A 6,495-nucleotide genomic window follows, 5' to 3' on the forward strand; every position below is an offset into this window, starting at 1 on the left:
CTCTTCAGGAGACTCCCAGGAGACTTCCCCTTATTAGCCAGAACTGGGTCACAATCCCATCACAGAGTATTACCTGAAGTTAAAAGATTTTTGCCTAATACCCAAACAAAATAGGGTTCTGTTAGCTGAAAAGCAGTGGAGGTATATCGAGCAGACAGCCCTAGGGTCTGCTGCAATGAGGTAGGGAGCTTGAGCAGAGGGAAATCGTTTTAAGTAGTCATGGAAGAGAACAGAGGGAAAGAAATCATTGCCCAACGATGGTAAGGTCCATCTGGGGGATGAGGCCCCACGTAAGGCGGGTAGCACAGCCCTAGAAAAAGTCAGCGATGCTGATCTCTATTAGATGCCCCCCAAACCCTGTAAGATTGAATGATCAAATTGCAAATACGGTCTCATCATGGAAAAAGAAATCACTCCAGTTATTTTAAGCAGAAAGGGATTTAATTCTGGTGATCAAGTTTTAGCCTGTTCAGGCTGCTATAACATAACAATATTAACAAGGTAGCTTATAAACAATAGAAATTGATTTCTCACACTTCTGGAGGATGGGAAGTTCAAGATCAAGCCTCCAGCAGAATCAGTGTCTGGTGACGGCCCACTTCCTGGTTCATAAATGGTGTCTTTTCACTTTGTCCTCACATGGCAGAAGGGGTAAGCTAGCCCTCTGGGGTCCCTTTCATAGGGGCACAAATCCCATTCATGAGGGCTTCATCCTCATGTCCTAGTTACCTCTCAAAGGCCCTACCTCCTAATACAATCACCTTGGGGGCTAGGATTTCAACATCAGAATTTTGGGGGACAAAAACATTCAGTCTATTGCAACTGAGTATTTGCAAAAATGATGTATAGAAGGGAAGATCAGGCTTTGGGCTGGCCCCCAGGAATGACTATCAGAGTGACAGCACAGGCTACTGGCCTGCCAGGGGAGCTACTCTACCTCTCCCTCAATCAGGAAGGTGGAAGTTAGAAGGTTCTATGGGGACTGGTGACTTCAAGAATATGCTTCTTTAGCCGAGGCCCAAGGATCAGGAAGACATCGATGGTGTTGCTGCAACTGCCAATTGACACTCATTAGGCTGGTTTTGGACACTGGAAGATTGCTGCAGAAACTCACTGGCCCTACAATCATGCTTGTCAATGGGACACAGCCTCGAGACATCCGCCTTGCCCCAACTTCCAAATCATCTGAAAGAGCATCTAGTCAGTAGACTTGATAGACTTGAATTCACAACTAGAACCCTAGCTACAAGAGAGTCTGTAGCTCTCCAGGCTCTGCAGTAGAGGAAGGCATAGAGTAAGAGGGTGGGATGGATGTCAAGAGAGCAAATCCACCACATCTGCTACAACTCTATTAACTTTTCCTGGTCCTGGCCCTGAGGCTGCTCTGACGAGCTCTTTCATATTTCAGATCACATAAAGCTTTGATGAATGTTTCTTTTCCTTCTTCTTCTCCCCCCCAACCTCTGCCTTTTTTGAGACATGGTCTTGCTCTGTTATCCAAGCTAGAGTACAGTAGTTCGATCTCAGATCACCGCAACCTCTGCTTCCCAGGCTCAAGCAATCTTCCCACCTCAACCTCCTGAGTAGCTGGGACCACAGGCATGCACCACCACACCTGGGTAATTTTTGTGTATTTTTAGTAGAGACAGGGTTTCACTATGTTGCTCAGGCTGGTTTCAAATTCCTGGGCTCAAGTAATCCACCTGCTCAGCCTCCCAAAGTGCTAGGATTACAGGCGTGAGCCACCATGTCTGGCCCCTTTTTATTTTTAGTCGTGCTAAAAAAAAAAAAAAAACCCACATAATATTTACTACCTTAACCATTGGTAAGTGTATAATTTAGTAGTGTTAAGTATATTTACATTGTCATGCTATGGGATCTCCAAAACCTTTTCATCTTGCAAAATAGAAACTCTGTACCCCCTAAACAACAACTCTTCACTCCCTCCTCCCTCTAGTTCCTGACGAACAACATTCTACATTTTGTTTCTATGAATTTAACTACTCGACATATCTCATATAAGTGGAATGATCCAGCATTTGTTTCTTTGTGACTGGTTTCTCTTTGGTGAATGATTCTTTAAAAAGAATTAGGCTAGTATTACAGCTCTTTTAGGATTTGCCTAGCAGGTTTTCGAGTTTTTACCAGAAAATCCCCACCTTCCCTCAAATCAAGCTATCAAAATTTGCAATAAACAAATAGGACCCTGCTTATATTACAAATCTTTGCTGTGATGAGCTGAAACAGGCACATTCTACAATGTCAATAACATAGCTACAACACAGCAACCCAAAGGCACCCCTTTAAGCAGATTTTATAATAATCTATATAATTTTCATCACCAGGAATGAGCATGATGCTCTCAAAATGAGTGGTCCAGGAAGCCCTTGCTATAGCTGGGAGAATGCTACAGTCTCAATGAATAGTGTGTCTAGCATTGGGTCAGCATACACTGTGTGGCAGGTGGAACTCTGAGATGGTCCCTACGATTCCCACCCCTAGAAACACATTCTCTATAGATTCCCCTCTGCTTGGGTATGGATGGGACTCATGAAAATGATGGCACATCACTCCTGTGATTAGGTTATTCCCTATTGCCAGGTTGACTTTTTTTTTGAGACGCAGTCTCTTTCTGTCACCTAGGCTGGAGCACAGTGGTGGGATCACAGCCCATTGCAACCTCTGCCTCCTGGATTCAAGTGATTCTCCTGCCTCAGACTCCTGAGTAGCTAGGACTACAGGTGCGCACCACCATACCCAGCTAATTTTTGTATTTTTATTAGAGATGGGGTTTCCCTACGTTGGCCAGTCTGGTCTCGAACTCCTGACCTCGAGTGATCCACACACCTTGGCCTCCCAAAGTGCTGGGATTACAGGTACGAGCCTGTTTTATCTAATATTTATAATATTAGATATTTCTAATATTAGATAATATTAGAACTTTTTTTAGGAAAACGTTTTACTATTTATTAATTACTTATTTAGCTTTGTTTCAGTAGTTTTTGGGACTACAGGTGGTTTCTGTTTACATGGGTAAGTTCTGTAGTGGTGATTTCTGGGATCTTGGTGCGCCCATCTCCTGAGCAGTGTATGCTGTACCCAGTGTGTAGCCTTTCATCCTCACCCCCTCCACCCTTCCCCCCAAGTCCCCAAAGTCCATGATACCATTCTATGACTTTGCATTCTCATAGCTTAGCTCTCACTTATAAGTGAGAACATATGATATTTGGTTTTCCATTCTTGTGTTTCTTCACTTAGAATGGCCTCCAGCTGCATCCAAGCTGCTGTAAAAGCCATTATTTCATTCCTTTTTATGGCTGAGTAGTATTCCATGGTGTATATATACCACATTTTCTTTATCCACTCGTTGGCTGGTGGGTATTTAGGTTAGTTCCATATTTTTGCAATTGCAAATTGGGCTGCTACAAACATGAGTGTGCAGGTGTCTTTTTCATATAATGATTTCGTTTCCTTTGGGTAGATACCCAGTAGTGGGGTTGCTGGATCAAATAGTAGTTGTACTTTTAGTTAAGGAATCTCCACACTGTTCTCCATAGTGGTTGTACTAGTTTACATTCCCACTAGCAGTGTAGAAGTGTTCCCTTTCCACCACAACCACATCAACATCTATTATTTTTTGATTTTTTAAATTATGGCCATTTTTGCAGGAGTAAGGTGGTATCTCATTGTGGTTTTAATTTGAATTTCCCTGATAATTAGTGATGTTGAGCATTTTTTCATATATTTGTTGGCTGTTTGTATATCTTCTTTTGAGAACGATCCACTAATTCATTCTTTTTTTTGAGACGGAGTCTCGCTCTGTTGCCCAGGCTGGAGTGCAGTGGCATGATCTCGGCTCACTGCAACCTCCACCTCCTGGGTTTAAGCAATTCCCCCATCTCAGCTTCCTGAGTAACTGAGACTACAGGTGTGTGCCACCACGCTAGGCTAATTTTTTTGTATTTTTAGTAGCAACAGGGTTTTACCATGTTGCCCAGGCTGGTCTCGAACTCCTGATTTCAAGTGATCCACCTGCCTCGGCCTCCCAAAGTGCTGGGATCACAGGCAGGAGCCACCGTGCCTGGTCTGAATTACTTTTTGTATATAAAAAAACCTAGGTGACCACCACTCAGACCAAGATGTGGAACGACGTTTCCAACACCCCCTAGAAAGTTCTCTCATGTTCCTTTCCAGTCAATACTCATTTCCCTTTTGCCACCCAGAGGTAACCACTATTGTGACTTTTATTGCATGGATTAAATGTTGCCTCTTTTTAAGCTTCATATAAATGGAAGTGGATAGTATTGACTCTTATATGCCTGGCTTCCTTCTCTCAGTAGAATGTATGTGTGACTCGCCATGTGGCTGCCTCTATCCACACTTTATTCTTTTATATCCCACTGTATTAATATCCATTCTGTTGATGGCCATTTGGGTGGTTTGAAGCCTGTGCTGTTAACCACTGAGCTATGTATAAAATAAGTATAATATTAACCTCCCGTTGATTAGCTTTCCTTGGACTTCACTTTCCCAAGGCTGGTAGAATTGCTGGCATGGATTCGGCATCTGGGAGCAGGCAAGGGTGTCTAGGGCTTCTCAGGGAGCAGGGCCCTGGCCAAGGCTGGCGAGGGCAAGAGACAAAACACCCTGAGGACAGCTCAGCTGCATCCCAATCCTGGCTCGCAGTTCAGGGCAGCGACAGTATTTCTCCTGAGGTGAATTGCTTTAAAATCTCCGTGGTGACCCAACCCCGTTCCTCATCCTCCAGCAGTTCCTGGGCAGTCCCTGAACTCCCACCGATGCAGTATTCACGGTTAGGAGGGGTTGTCTGGCCTCAAAAGCCATTTGTAAAGCTAACAAACAAATCACAAGGCAAATTGAGGCCAGTCCATTTCTGGGTGAACCTGGCAACAGTTCCACTGTGGGCGTAAGGGTGGGATTGCTGATGCGCAGGTCTGTGGGGTCACCCACACAAAGCCTGGCAAAGTTTTATGGGCCCTTGGTGGACTTGCACGCCTGCTACAGTGAACATACCCAACAAAGGGCCCCTTTAAAGAAGAGAAGTTTTATGGCCTTCACAGCAAGCTGGGGCTTGTTCTCTGGCTTCGGGGAGGAGGCAAGGGAGAGGGTGATTTACAGCCGCTGGGGAACGTCCCTCCTGTGAACTTCTCCGGGTTAAACCTGCATCTGGTGGTCTCCAGGAGCCTGCAGGCCGGGCTACAATGAGCAGCTGGGGGTGACAGCTTACAGCCGCAAAGCTGATTGAAAGCCTGGAAAACAGGACTGATGGGCAATCTTAAAAAGAACGTGGATTATTCAGCCTGGAGACGTAAACATGAATACCTACACTCAAATACATAAGGGGGTCTTTCTCCGAAGTTGGTGGCCAGCTATTCTCCAGCTCTAGGAGAAAGAGAAAAAAAATCATCAAATGAGGAAGTGGTTTTAAATTCCAGCAGGCGAGATTAAGGATGGAAAAAAAAAAAAAAAAGCAAAACTCTGAAATGAGAATTGGACATTAGACTGGGTTCCCACAGAGGCTGCTGGAATCTTCTCTGCAGAGCTGTGCAAACAGACTAGACTCTCCACTGCCTGGATGTCTGGAGGCTGGAAGTGCCCAAAGGTCAAGAAAACACAGGATGGCTTCTCAGGTCGCTTTATTGTCTTAGTGTGGCTTCTCCCAGAAGCAGACCCTGAGATGAGGGTGTGGGTACAAGTAGTTCACTTGGAAAAAGATCCTAAGAAGCACAGTGATGGCCTGGGGAAGTGAGACAGGGCAGGGAGGGATGCCAAGAAAGGGTGACCTAAACAGCGGGTTACTTCTTTTTCTTTCTTTCTTTTTTTCTTTCTTTCTTCCTTTCTTTCTTTCTTTCTTTTCTTTCTTTCTTTTTCTTTCTTTCTTCTTTTTTCTCCTTTTTTTCTTCTTTCTTTCTTTCTTTTTCTTTCTTTCTTCTTTCCTTCTTTTTTTTTAAGACAGAGTCTCACTCTGTCACCCAGGCTGGAGTGCAGTGGTGAGATCTTGGCTCACCGCAACCTCCTCCTCCTGTGTTCAAGCAATTCTCCTGCCTAAGCCTCCTGAGTAGCTGGGATTACAGGTGCCTACCACCACACCCAGCTAATTTTTGTATTTTTGGTAGAGACGGGGTTTCACCGTGTTGGCCAGGCTGGTCTTGAACTCCTTACCTCAAGTGATCTGCCTGCCTTGGCCTCCCAAAGTGTTAAGATTACAGGCATGAGCCACAGCATCCGGCCACTTCTTTCTTTTTCTTCTTACTTCTACACAAAGGCTTTATTTCTGATCTCATACCATTTTAAAATTTTAATTGACACATCATAATTGTACATATTTATGGGGTACAGTGCAATGTTTTGATTTAGGTACATAATGTGTAATGGTCAAATCAGGGTAATTAGCATATCTAGCACCTCAAACCTTTATCATTTCTTTGTGTTGGGAATATTCAAAATCCTCTCATCTAGTGATGTGAAAATATG

At 44.2% G+C, this 6,495-nt stretch overlaps 1 non-coding gene across 1 annotated transcript; it reads left to right on the forward strand.

Moving 5' to 3' along the window:
• The first annotated feature begins 2,095 nt into the window (after positions 1-2,095).
• LOC135269984 (U7 small nuclear RNA) lies at positions 2,096-2,157 on the forward strand. The gene has a single exon (XR_010338214.1). It is a non-coding gene; the product is annotated as a U7 small nuclear RNA (small nuclear RNA).
• The last annotated feature ends 4,338 nt before the right edge of the window (positions 2,158-6,495 follow it).

Source organism: Aotus nancymaae, unplaced genomic scaffold (assembly GCF_030222135.1).
Source record: "Aotus nancymaae isolate 86718 unplaced genomic scaffold, 86718_ANA_hifiasm-v0.15.2.pri h1tg000058l, whole genome shotgun sequence".
Taxonomy (NCBI): Eukaryota; Metazoa; Chordata; class Mammalia; order Primates; family Aotidae; genus Aotus; species Aotus nancymaae.